The sequence below is a fragment of the Halichoerus grypus genome, chromosome 8 (assembly GCF_964656455.1).
Source record: "Halichoerus grypus chromosome 8, mHalGry1.hap1.1, whole genome shotgun sequence".
Taxonomy (NCBI): domain Eukaryota; kingdom Metazoa; phylum Chordata; class Mammalia; order Carnivora; family Phocidae; genus Halichoerus; species Halichoerus grypus.
This window is the reverse complement of record NC_135719.1, coordinates 56,488,570-56,501,547: the sequence shown is the minus strand read 5'-3', so window position 1 is coordinate 56,501,547 and position 12,978 is coordinate 56,488,570. Positions and strand designations below refer to the sequence as shown.

General features: G+C 39.0%; 1 long non-coding RNA gene across 1 annotated transcript; it reads left to right on the top strand.

Moving 5' to 3' along the window:
* The first annotated feature begins 116 nt into the window (after positions 1 to 116).
* On the top strand, positions 117 to 1,101 carry LOC118545011 (uncharacterized). The gene is made up of 2 exons (XR_004921894.2): positions 117 to 333; positions 506 to 1,101. It is a non-coding gene; the product is annotated as an uncharacterized LOC118545011 (long non-coding RNA).
* The last annotated feature ends 11,877 nt before the right edge of the window (positions 1,102 to 12,978 follow it).

Below are 12,978 nucleotides of genomic sequence, written 5' to 3'. Positions count from 1 at the left end.
TGAGGCGTGGATCCTGGAATGTGCGTGTGCGCGGCCCTCGAGCACCGCCTGCGCGGCGCCGATTGGCCGGGGGCGCGCGGCGGGGGAAGCCCTTGGCTAATCTCCTGCCACTCAGCCCGGTCGACGTCGGCGCCGGGGCCGCAGCGCGGCGCGCGGAAGGACAAATAGTCCCCGCGGCGGCACCGCGCGCCCCTCCACGGCTCGCCTCGCCCCGCCCGGGGCTGCCGGGGCCCGGAGGCCCGGGCAGGCAGGGGGAGGGGCGGCCTCTGCGGCTGCTCGACCCCCGCTCCCCTCTTCGCGGCCTGATGAGTGGATTGCCCTCCTTTGGGAAAAGTAATTGGATTCCCGGCTCCCTCCAGCCGGGATGGGCGGAAATCGGAGGCTGAGCGTGCAGGTTGCGGGGGGTGGGTGGGGAGAAGAGAGGTCGGGGAGCAGCCGCATGGGAAGGAAACTTGGTGAAAACCCCACTCCGCCCTGACGTGTTGGCGTGCTTCTTTCTGTACAGGCCCCGGTAGAAAGCTGGGTGGTAAGGAAGGATCAACGGAGAGTACCCCTGGTGCCCCAACCACCTGGCACGTGACTCTTGCCCCTCCAAGTTGTCGTCATTCTGAGATTCACCTGGCTGCTGATCTCCGGGAAGAGAGAGAATTTGGAACGTTTGAGTCTTCCAGCCACCACCACCTCGTTTTTCTCTCGGAGCTCTACTTGGAGCTAAGATGGAGAAAGAGCCCTGACAAATCTGGGATCGGAGATAATTCTTGTTAACGGGGGTACCTCGAGAGAAAATAACATTCTCGCCAGAATCATCCAGGAAAGTATCTCAGGTCCTTGCTTTAGTAGTAGCGAACTTCCCTAAATTGTTTTTCCTTTGGGGAGATGGAGCAGAAGTGGGAGCCTTAAGCAGTTTATGGCCGAAATGATAGTAGTGTGCTAGGAATTTAAGTGACTAACTCATCCCTCTTGTGATTTTTTTTTTCCGCCTTATTTACTGTACTTCACTCATTCATTCGTCTTCAAACAAGCTTTAACTGGGGGCTTTCTATGTGCCATTCTCTGATGCACTTCCCAGAGATACATCAGTGAATAAAAGAAGTCCCTGCACTCATGGAATCTCATTATATTTCAGACAATACACGTACAAACAGATATACAATATAATGTCATGTAGTGATGAATGCCATGAGGACAAAACAGAGTAAAAGGACAAAGATACAGGTGAGAGTAGTGTGGTTTTTTTACTACTTTAGGTAAATTGATCTAGAAAGTCCTCTTTGATGAAGTTATGTTCAAAACAGCGGTCTGAATGAAATGAGGGAGAAAGCCAAGCAAATGTCTGGGGGAAGGAACTTTCCAGGCAGAGAAAAGAACAAGTACAAAGGCTCTCAGGCCAGAGTGTTTGGGGAGCTTGAATTAGTGGGAAGAAAGGAGGCTAACATGAATGCTATGCAATGAGCAGGAAAACAGAGATGGTCTTTCTGACTTCCTTCTTCCTCTGCTCCGATCTAACCCGTCAGAATAATCATTCTAAATCTTCACTTTTTGTACATCTCTTCGTGCTTTGATAGTTTCATGGCTATATTTTCTATTCCATTAAATTTAAATTCTTCTGACTGATTGTCAAGGTCTTGCCCCAATCTAGTTCCCTCTTAACCTGTGAACCATGTTTCAGTCTACTCCTTTAGTTCTAGTTAGGTCTGTCTCTCAAGTATATTCATGTTCACTTATTCTTACGTATATTTGTTTATGGATCTACCCTCACACAACTTAGTATTGATTCAGTAAGGATGTGTGGTTGCAAGTGACATAAAATCCAACTCAAACTGGCTTAAATAGAAAAGGGAACTTATTGGCTCACATAACTGAATACTTCAAGATAGTTTTGTTAGACATAGCTTGGCTGACGAGTTCAAATTATGTTGTCAAGATTTGGATTCTCCCTGACACGTTAGCTCTTTCCTCTGCTGTTGGCTTCATTCTCAAGCCCCATAAATGAACAACCAGCAACTCTAAGCTCACGCTATCCTCACTACCAGCAAAGGTGAAGAACCTATTCCTAAACCAATCACTGTTGCTAGAGAAAGAGATGCTCAGATTGGCTTGCACTGATTGACAAGCCCATCTCAAAAGTTGAGTCTATCAGTAACACATGAATGGCACAAGAAGGTGATTTTAGGAAAATAGGAGTATGGTTAACAGAGGAAGGGTAGATATGTCCTGGGTAATGAGAACAGCAGACATACCACACACCCCTTGTTCTTCTCTTGATTCTTCTCAAACATTCTTCCACTACATATGCCTTCAAAATGTTTATGCCTATTCAATGCAATAATATTATTTACCACCAAAAATATGCTCACTTCCTCCCCAAAGAGAGATGATCCAAATTCTCATGTAGTTATTGAAGATAACTCCCAAGTCCAGGACAGCAGGGTAATAAGCATGTTTCTCCATTATGCAACAATATAGTTCCTCAAGGTCTAGTAACCTAAGGCTACAAGATAAAATTAGCTACAAAAAAAAAAAATATATAGCTACAAAATACTTAATACATAATGACAGAAAAAGAAAAAACCTGCAACAAAAACTCATATTTGGAAAAATGACTAATGGCAAACACATAGTGGTCTTTAATTCATAGCATATATCATGCTGGACAGAAACACCAAGGGCTTCCTACCATGAGAGAGGAGAAAGTTCTTTGATCAACACATCTGGCTGCCATATGTTCAACTATTGGAGAATCTCTCATCCATTGTTCCTCCATGCCATATCTGTAATGGACAGTGGGGAGTATAATCCTTCTAGGGACCACACCTCTTCAACATTCTCTTTCCTGATACAGTGGCAATTGAAAAAAAAAAAAAAAAAAAACTTGCTATTACAGAGATAATTAACTTTTACTACCAAATAGCTGTGATCCTCTTCTGTTATGTAGAATTGTTGCTAGGAAGTAGCTGCATAGGCAGGGACTACATTCTCCAGCTTCTATTAATCTTGGCAAAGTCTTACAATTAATTATCTCCTTTGGAATATGAGTGGAAGTGACATGAATCCCTTCTTGCCAATGTGGTTAAGAACTAGGTATGTCTTCTATGGTTTCTTTTTCTTCCTCTAGCTGCACTGAGAGGACTCTAGGACCCTAGAGAATAGTCGTAAGAGAGCCATGAGATAGAAGGAGTCTGGGTAGCTGAATGACCTTGTAGAAGGCCACTTTCTAATCAGGAATACCGATATCGGACTTTGCAAAAGTGAAAAATAAACATCGGTAGTGTTAAGCCAATCAAACTTCTGCACTATGTGTTACAACACTTAGTGCTAACCCTAATAACTAGCCTTCATTCTCCAGACTTAGGATTTCTCTCACCATACAATTTACTTTACTTTTTTTTTTTTTTAAGTAGGCTCTATGCCCAATGTGGGTCTTAAACTCATGACCCTGAGACCCAAGAGTCCCATGCTCTGCAGACAGCCTGCCAGGTGCCACAATTTTCGTTACTTCTTACTAAGCTTCCAGTCTATTTGCATTTGGCCAATTTCATGGGGAAGAAAACCTCCAAAGCTAGATGTTATCTTAAGCTGCAGTCTTTGCATCTAGATTCCAATATGGGTATTTTTATCTTTCCATAATATGCCTTGTTATACTCCTTACTTAGTGGCCTCCATTTTGGTTTCTGCCTGAGAATGATTTGAAACAATAGCTACTGAAAAAATAAAATGAAAAAAAAAATAATAGCTACTAGTTTTGCAAGGGGGGACATGGGCATAGTGGTGCTGGAGGGAGTAGAATGGGATAATTATTACCTTTCTGAGCAGGCAGGAATTGCTTGAGAGAGGCCTGGGTGTGTTCAGACCTCTCCAAAGTGCCAGTCTTTTCCCTTTCTTGCCTTCATTGGCATTAAAATTCTCCTGGGGCTTTTCCAACTCTAATGGCTCCAGATTATTGAAATTTCTGTCATATTTGACTGAACCTTTAGCAAAAATGGTCACTTATAACAAAGCAGTATTTTTCCCTCTCAGGCTTAGATAAATCAAGCTCAATCCTAAACTTGAGTCTTTCTTATAGGACCTAACTGAAAGCCAACAGGCCAACATGTAATAGTTGGTGTACTCTAGTATCTGACCTTTTAGTGACATTTTTTACATTTCATACTTGATAGGCACATGTTTTGAATTCTAATATACAACAGGTGCCACTTTAATGTACTACTTTGCTATTGAATTCCCAACCCAATATAGATGAGGCCTCATCTGAATCAACTGATTCAACATTTTAAGATCTTTCACTTACTAATCCCCAGTTCTGATACCAATTTGTGAATTGTTAGAGCTATTTTAGTTGCAGGTGACAAAATAAAAAACACAAACTGACTTATACAAAAAAGAATACATTGGCTATCGGCTCACATAGCTAAGGAACTAGTGATATATTTAGCTTAAGGCATAGCTTGATCCAAGGGCTTAAGCAATGTCATTAGAATTCTATTTCGTTTCATCTCTTGGCTCTGTCTTCTGTGTTGGCTTCATTCTCAGGCTCCATATGGTGGCTCCTGGCAGCTCCAGTTCACATAATCCTTACTGTTAGGAATCTCAGTGGAAGAGTACATGCCTTTTTCCCAGAAGTGCCAGCAATAATCTCCTTATATTTTATTGGCTTTGATTAGGACATGTGACCAGAAGAATGATTACTCATGTTGTCAAGAGTGGAGTCCAGTCTCCCTAAAAGACGTTGACTGAGAGTAATAGAGGAAAACAGGGTATGGTTATCAAAAGAGTGAATGCTGAGTGGCAAAAAACCAAATGTCTCTCATTAGATACCAATGTGTAGCAATTCCTAATTGCTTCACATGTGTTGGTTTTATCTCCTTCACTGGACTGTAAGTCTCTCTGGAGCAGGATCATGTATTATATGTCTTAACAGTGCCAGCCCAGCAGGCAGTCCTTAGATACTGGCTGATTGATTGCCTCTTCGTGGCACACCAAAGAGGGTAAAAAGAGCTTAATAAAAGGATGATTAACAGAGATGTGGGAAGGGTTAAGGGAACCCACTAGCAATGGTAAAGCACTTAACTGGTAACAGTGAGAAGACTTAAGCCTGAAGGAGCAGGGGAAAGGAACTTTTAAGCGCTATAGTTTAGAAGGGGATGTCTGACAAACGCTGTGACTATAAATAGAGAAATGCAGCCACTGCCAATGTGGCCCAGGAGGGGACTGGGAAGTAAACACTTGTCCTCTTTTCCCCCAATCTCCAGACTTCTGTTGGTACCTCGCATTGGCCAAACTCAAACAGAAGCTATAGGGCTTGGATGATAGATAAAGTCTGTAGAGGTCAGCCTTCAGTATAGAGCAAGGCAAATAGGGTGAAAAATGAGTCTGGAGGAGCAAATGGAAAATAACCAGGACATCCTTGTTATATTCCTTAGAGCAACCCTCAATAAAAACCACTCCTGTTTTGTAAGTGTTAACCATATAGCCTGATTTCCCAAGAAAATATAATTTTATCTTTTCCAATACATTTGTTAAATATATAGCTAATGTGGCTTAATTTTTATAGCATTTTAAGACTCTAACATTCATGAATTCATAAAGCATGAAAAATCTTTTGTTAGCCTATGTAGTTAAAAAGCTCTCATCATTGTATTGATATGGAACTCCTCAAGAATATTGTACCTGGTAATCCATCAGAAAGCCCTGGCACAGAACTTGTCAAATAGTGACAAATTTGATAAATGTTTGATGATTTGAAGAATGATTAAATGAATAAATTAAAGCATTTAGAGCCAGACTCTAAGTGGGAAACTAGATAGGTTTTCCTTGTTCAAGGTTGATGCTAACTATATAACATCTACCAATCCTGTCTCTTAAAGTCTGACATTGGCTTCTTAGCTGTTGATCAAGGTCTTATCTCATAGAAAATGGAACTGCAATAAATTTTCTTCGTCAACCTTTAGAAGTAAGAAGTTTTATAATTAACTGTCATGCTAATAAACTCACTATAAAGTCCATTTCAGTTAAGGGACTATTATTTGTTTTAATAAAACTGGGTCTCCTCATGGAATTGTCATTTAAATGTAAGAAAAATAAATATATTTGCTTCAGTATATAAACTGGCATTATAAAATATCAGTCCAAACTGTTTCTCTAACAGATTTTAGTTAAGCCAAAATTCCACACTTTGATTCTTTGGCAATCTTGTGTATATAGGCCTTGAACAGTTTACAAAATGTTTTCATGTGAATCACCGTTTATTCATACAACAAATAGTACTGAGTACCTACTGTGTCCCACACATCTCTGCCCTCATAGAACTTACAGTGCAGAGCATTGTTTCTCAAACCTTAATGAGAATATAAATCACCTGAGGAGCTTATGAAAATGCAGGTTCTAAGTCTGAGATGGGACCCAAGATCACATTGCTAACTAGCTTCTGCGTGATGCTGCTGTTCCTGGTCTAAGGACAACATTTTGAGTAGCAAGAACCTAATAGGCTCTTTAATTCTCACAACAACTTCATAAGAAATTATCAGTGTTTTTTTAAATTTTATTATCTTGAGTACTTGTACTATGTACAAAGCACTGTGCTATTAACACTTCAATAAAGATAAACAGTCCCATTGCACAAAGGCCTTTTGGAAACTCACCATATAGAAGGAAAAAAACTAGTGTAACAAATAATTATGAATTATTTGTGATTCTATTTATATGAAATACCCAGGAAAGGCAAATCTATAAAGACAGAAGATAGCTTGGTGGTGGGAATGGGGATTAATTACAAATCATCATGAAGGATCTTACTGGGGTTATGAAAATGTTTTAAAAACTGGATATAGTAATGACTACACAACTCAATAAATTTACTAAGAATCATTGAATTGTACACCCTCAAAAAGGGATGCATTTGCTAATATATAAAGTATATCTCCATAAAGTTGTAAAAAACCAATTATGATGCAATGTGAAAAAATGCAATAATAAACATGTAGTCTTAACTCATTTTTTGTAACTCCCTTTAACAGCCAAGAAAAGGAGCTCACGGAGGCTAAATGATTTGCTCAAAGTCACGTAACTAGTTAATGACCGGGTTAGCATATAAATCTAGTTCTATTAAGACAAGACTAGTCATTGTCAGAAACCTCATCGCCAGAGAGGCATAGACATGATGCCAGGAAATAGACACCCTTCCACCAAATGGAGGTTGTACCTCTTGCAGAATTGTCTTCACCCTGTGCAGCAGAGATCATCCTGAGTGGTGACCTGAGCGGAATATCATACACATACTGCAGTTGATGGGCTGTGCAAGCCAGCTATCTTCTGGCAGACCCTTTGGCTTCCTCAGGGTTCTTAGATTCAAGCAATGAAAATCAATTCTGACTGATTTAGTAGCAAAGAAAGTGGCCAACTCACGGAATCATTATGAGGGTTGAGAACCAAGCTCAGAGCTGTGCAGCCAAGAACAGTACCCAAAATCATGCTGCAGAAACAAACATAGTGAGAAGACTGCTATCACGGATGCTGCTAAGCATACTGGACTCTGCCCCTTTCTTCCACCACCACCGCTGCCCTGGGAACTTAATTTGGCCACAACTGCAGTGTTGCAAGGGAACTAACTGCTATCTGTGTTTCCAGTTCTCTACTCAAGGCTATGCAGGTGCTTCTGATTGGCCAAGGGCAGGTTATGTACCTGAATCCAGGCTGCAAAGGCAGATGATAAAGTATTTGACAACTTCTGTCAGTTTCTAGATCGTGAGAATGGGGCTTCATTTTACACTTTTTTCCAAGATTCACATATCACTGAATTCTCTAAGGTAAGAGAGTTCAGATGCTGGGCCACCAAAACAAAAACAACCAACAAAAAAGATGTCCATTATAGCCTTGCACAAATGATGGTTCATGAAATAGCAGCATCAACACAAAGCAGAAGGTTGTTAGAAATGCAGGATCTCAGGTTCTATTCCAGATCTGCAGAATCAAGATCTGCTTTCTGATAAGTAGCTGAGGTAATTTGTATGCACATTAAAGTTTAGAAGTGTTGCTGTACATTATACAACATATATTTCTTTTTAATTTTCAAACATCAGTCACCATTAGGCTCTATTTATCGACAGGGTTGCCAGATTTAATGCAGGATGCCCGATTAAATCTGAATTTTAGATCAAGAACAAATCATTTTTAGAATAAATATGTTCCATGAAATATTTGGGACATACTTATGCTAAAAATTATTCCTTGTATATCTGAGATTCAAATATAACTGGGTATGCAGTATTTTATTTGGCAATCATAATCATCACAAAACTCACCACAATGAACAGAAATTAACAAAAAGAAAGGACATTAACGTAACTGCCTACAGGAAAGCATTTACATCAGTTTTCTATTTTGCCACAGTAGGCTCTAAGTATCCTGAGATCATAACATGGAAATTCTATACAGTTTCAAACCCACTTTGAGTTCTGCTTATAAGCATTTAATGCTTGAGATCCCCTATAATATGAAGGTGAATGTTCTGTTTTTTTTCTTTTTTAAGATTTTATTTATTTATTTGAGAGAGAGAGAATGAGAGAGAGAGAGCATGAGAGTGGGGAGGGTCAGAGGGAGAAGCAGACTCCCCGCCGAGCAGGGAGCCCGATGTGGGACTCGATCCAGGGACTCCAGGATCATGACCTGAGCCGAAGGCAGTCGCTTAACCAACTGAGCCACCCAGGCGCCCGGTGAATGTTCTGTTAACCTTGAATATTAACTGTTCTGTAGGATGAGTTAATTTTTTAATACATCCATGATTTGCAACTAACTTCATTTATTGAGTTTTGACCAATAGCACCTTTATCCCACAGAACCTGACCACATGAACTGAGTAAATAAAGGAAATGAGTAATGACATCACCATTGGATTCCCTCTGGAAACTGCTATGATAATTTTATTTTCTTCCTAAAGGAAAGAGCTTCAAACATTCTGTCTGGGAAAGAGGCAGATCGTATCATATATCAATTGGAATTAGAAGCATTACATTCAAAAATTAAAGAAAACTTTTAGTATTCCAAAATGTATACCAATTGCATTTATTTGGAAGATGTTTTAAGTCACTTTAACATTTTAGCCAGTCCAAATATTTCCAATCAGCCAAATAGGGAATTTGGGGTGATTGGGATATGGTGACTTTCCTTTTATAACCTTTTGCGTAGTTACCAGTGAGCCACCAATAGAGTTTATCAAGAAAAATCTTCCATTTATCATACTCTCACCAAGCCTTATCTTATCCTCTTGGCTAGTGATAAAATGTCCAGGGAATGTGAGAGGGATTGAGTTCCAAGAAGTAGAATATCCAGGGCGGCTCAGTCTTTAAGCATCTGCCTTCTGCTCGGGTCATGGTCCCGGGGTCCTGGGATCGAGCCCCACATTGGGCTCCCTGCTCGGCGGGAAGCCTGTTTCTCCCTCTCCCACTCCCCCTGCTTGTGTTCCCTCTCTCGCTGTGTCTCTCTGTGTCAAATAAATAAATAAAATCTTTTAAAAAAATCATATTGTAATCCCTAATGAAATAATGCAATTAGGAGATGCCCATTAATGATGGCTAACTTCACAAAAAGAGAGACAAGAGAGACAAGCAGATACTACTTACCTCCTGCATACACACACACACACACACACACACACACACACCATCCTGTATGAAATATTCTTGCCAAAAATAAAACTAGAATTTGATCAAGCCTACATATCTAAGTAATAAGTTACAGAAAATACAGGTGATAAAGGAATATATTAAATGACATGATTAAAATCAGAAAATCCAGGCTATGGAAAATCTTACAGGACAAAGCACATGGTTTTGCTTTAACAAATCAATTGAATGAGAAGGAGGAGAAAGTCATAAATTAGAAGATTTAACACATATTAAACAATTCACTGTGTGGATCTTATTTGGACCCCATTTTTAAAAAAGATTTATTTATTTGAGAGAGAGAGAGAATGGGGTGAGGGGCAGAGGGAGACAGAATCTCAAGCAGATTCCCCGCTGAGTGCAGAGCCCAAGGCAGGGCTTGATACCAAGATCTTGAGATCATTAGCCTGAGATCATTACCCAAGCCAAAATCAAGAGTTGGAAGCTTAACCAACTAAGCCACTCAGGTGCACCAATTTGGATCTCAATTTAAACAGATCCACTACAGTTGACCCTTGAACAACATGGGTTTGAACTGTGGGTGTCCACTTATAAGTGGATTTTTTTTGGATAAATACTGTGTATGTATTTTCTCTTATAATTTTCTTAATAACATTTTCTTTTATTTAGTTTTATTATAGTGTACAGTATATAATACCTATAATGTACAAAATATGTGTTAATCTACTGTTTATGTTATCAGTGAGGCTTCCAGTCAACAGTAGGCTCCTAGTAGTTAAGGTTTGGGGGAGTCAAAAGTAATAGGTGGATTTTCAACTGTGTGGGAGTTGGCACCCCTAAACTCCACATTATTCAAGTGTCAACTGGAAGATAAAAAAAATTCATGAGACAATTAGGGGAAATTTAATTTGAAAGCACTATCTCGAAGAGATATCTGCATTTCCACGTTCATTGCAGCATTATTCACAGTATCCTTCTACATTCAGTTCCTTTCTGAATATTTTATGATATTAAAGCATTTCTATAAACACTGGAGATGTGATGATGATATTGTCATTATAGTTCAAAGAAGCATCCTATTTTTTAGATATAAGCATTCTGAACTATTTGTGGATGAACTATTTGATGTTTGCTTCAAATTAATCTGGAGGTGGGGAGGCTTGAGTAATTGTTGAAGCCACGTGGTAGGCTCAAGGGCACTGATTATACTATTCTTTCTACTTTGTATGTGTTTGAAAATGTCCATGAAATAATTAGGTTTTAAAATGTGTTTAGAGTATGATCTCAATTTTAAGTTTGTAAGATCAATGCAGAGAATTAGTTCCCCTTTGAACATATGTCCTCCCCAACCCCCACTTTCTCACCCATTACCCGATCATCCTAATGTTTAGAATAGTTCTTTTCTTCAAGTCCTCTACGTGTACCTATCTCCAAATCAGTTCAGTTCTACAGACAGAACAAAAAACAATACACAGATGATGTTATTGATGAGCCAATTGCATTCTTTGTTCTCTCCTGGGACCAATACTTTTTGAGATGGTCAGGAATGGAAGACTGATCTGTAGTGAAGAGACCCCTGCTTCTCTGAGAGAAGTTAACGGATCCTTTGGGGATAAGCCTATGATTTTGATCTCATTAGCATCGTGAGCTCCATTCAAGTGTGACTGACAGCCACACAAGTCAATACAGGAGCACTTTGGGAGAGCCAAGTTAGAGAGTTTTTTCTTATAGATTAGTGCTTCTGTTCTTACAGAGCTCATAAAAAAAAAAATCAGAGCCCTTTTGATTCAACAAATGAATGTAATGAAGCTGCGTGTCTAAGAAAACTGCATTATTGGGTTAAAAGAGAAATGAAATACTAATCCACTTGTTCAAATAAAAATGTTACTGAAGGAAATGGAAGTGTATTCTAGATAATTATTAATGCTTTCGTTTTCACTTTCTTTAATCCTAGCTTAAGTCATATCTAAAGACTAAATGCAACCTTAAAATAAAGAATACTTATATCATTGCCAGTTTTAATCCCATCAAACATAGCTTAATAAAAATAAAGTAAAATCAAGATGGAAATAGAAATTAGAAATAGAGTGGAAAACAGTAGCCAAAGACCTGGGGAATAATGAGCCAGTTCCATCCAGTATTTTCCTTAGGTTTCATTCCCAACTCCCAAGAAATAAAAGATGTTTAAAATATTCAATGGCATCCTTTTATCATGCTACTGAATATAGTTTGAAAGCTTAAGGTGATATGTTTAAAGATTAGAAACAATAAAAAATCCTGTAGGCTTATAATGCAAATGAAACAGGAAAAATTATAGTAAGATATCTTGGATTTAGAGAAGAATGTGCCAATCACCAAAATTTAATGTTTAATTGCATAAAAATGCTGGTGCAGTGAAATTAGAAATTCAACAGATGGTCCTAAAATAAAATATTTCTGCAGTATATGAGAACAATTGGTCCCTAACTCCTCTCAAATGAAAGTGCAGATAATTAAGCACAATCTAAATCATCCAATCCAAGTCAATCAATTCATTTTATCAAACACTCGGGGGAATGAACTCAAGACAAGGCAACTTTTACTTGAAATACAATTTCTCATTTAATTAATAAACAATTACTGAGGGATTACTGGGGTTAGAGAGAAGATACAGTTATTAACAAGAAAAGGAGACTATATAGCCTTTCCCCCTGAAGAGTCCCTAGTTGAGAGAAACTGAGGGCATATGCACCTAAGAACTTGAGAATATTGACTGTGCATTCTCCTGATTTTTTCATAAATGTTAAAATAAACAGTAAATTTATCATATTAGACTGAATTTGCCTAAGATACCAATGACTTATAAGAAAAAATTCATAAGATCTGACATGTGGTGAAAGCTGAATTTGGTGTCACCTCTTTCTGGACTTTTCCCCAGCAATAACATTTGCTTTTAGCAGCCATTTAAAAACAGTTAATTCATACACACTTTATTCCTTTCAGCATTGGACTACATAAAACATTTTTAAAATTTTGCATATAAAAAAATAAGACAAGGGGTGCCTGGGTGGCTCAGTCAGTTACGCATCTGCCTTTGACTCAGGTATTGATCCCGGAGTTCTGGGATTGAGCCCTGCATCAGGCTCTCTGCTCAGTGGGGAGTCTGCCTGTCCCTCTCCCTCTGCCCCTCCCACCCCCCCCCTTAGGTTCTCTCTCTCTCTCTCAAATAAATAAATAAAATCTTTTAAAAAAATAAAGACAAATTACAAGTGAGAATATTTGCTACTAGTATCACAGAAAGAAGGCTAGGTCTGATATTATGTTAAGATCTATACAAATCAATAAGGAAAGACCAACACCCAAATGACAAAGTGGCAGCTCC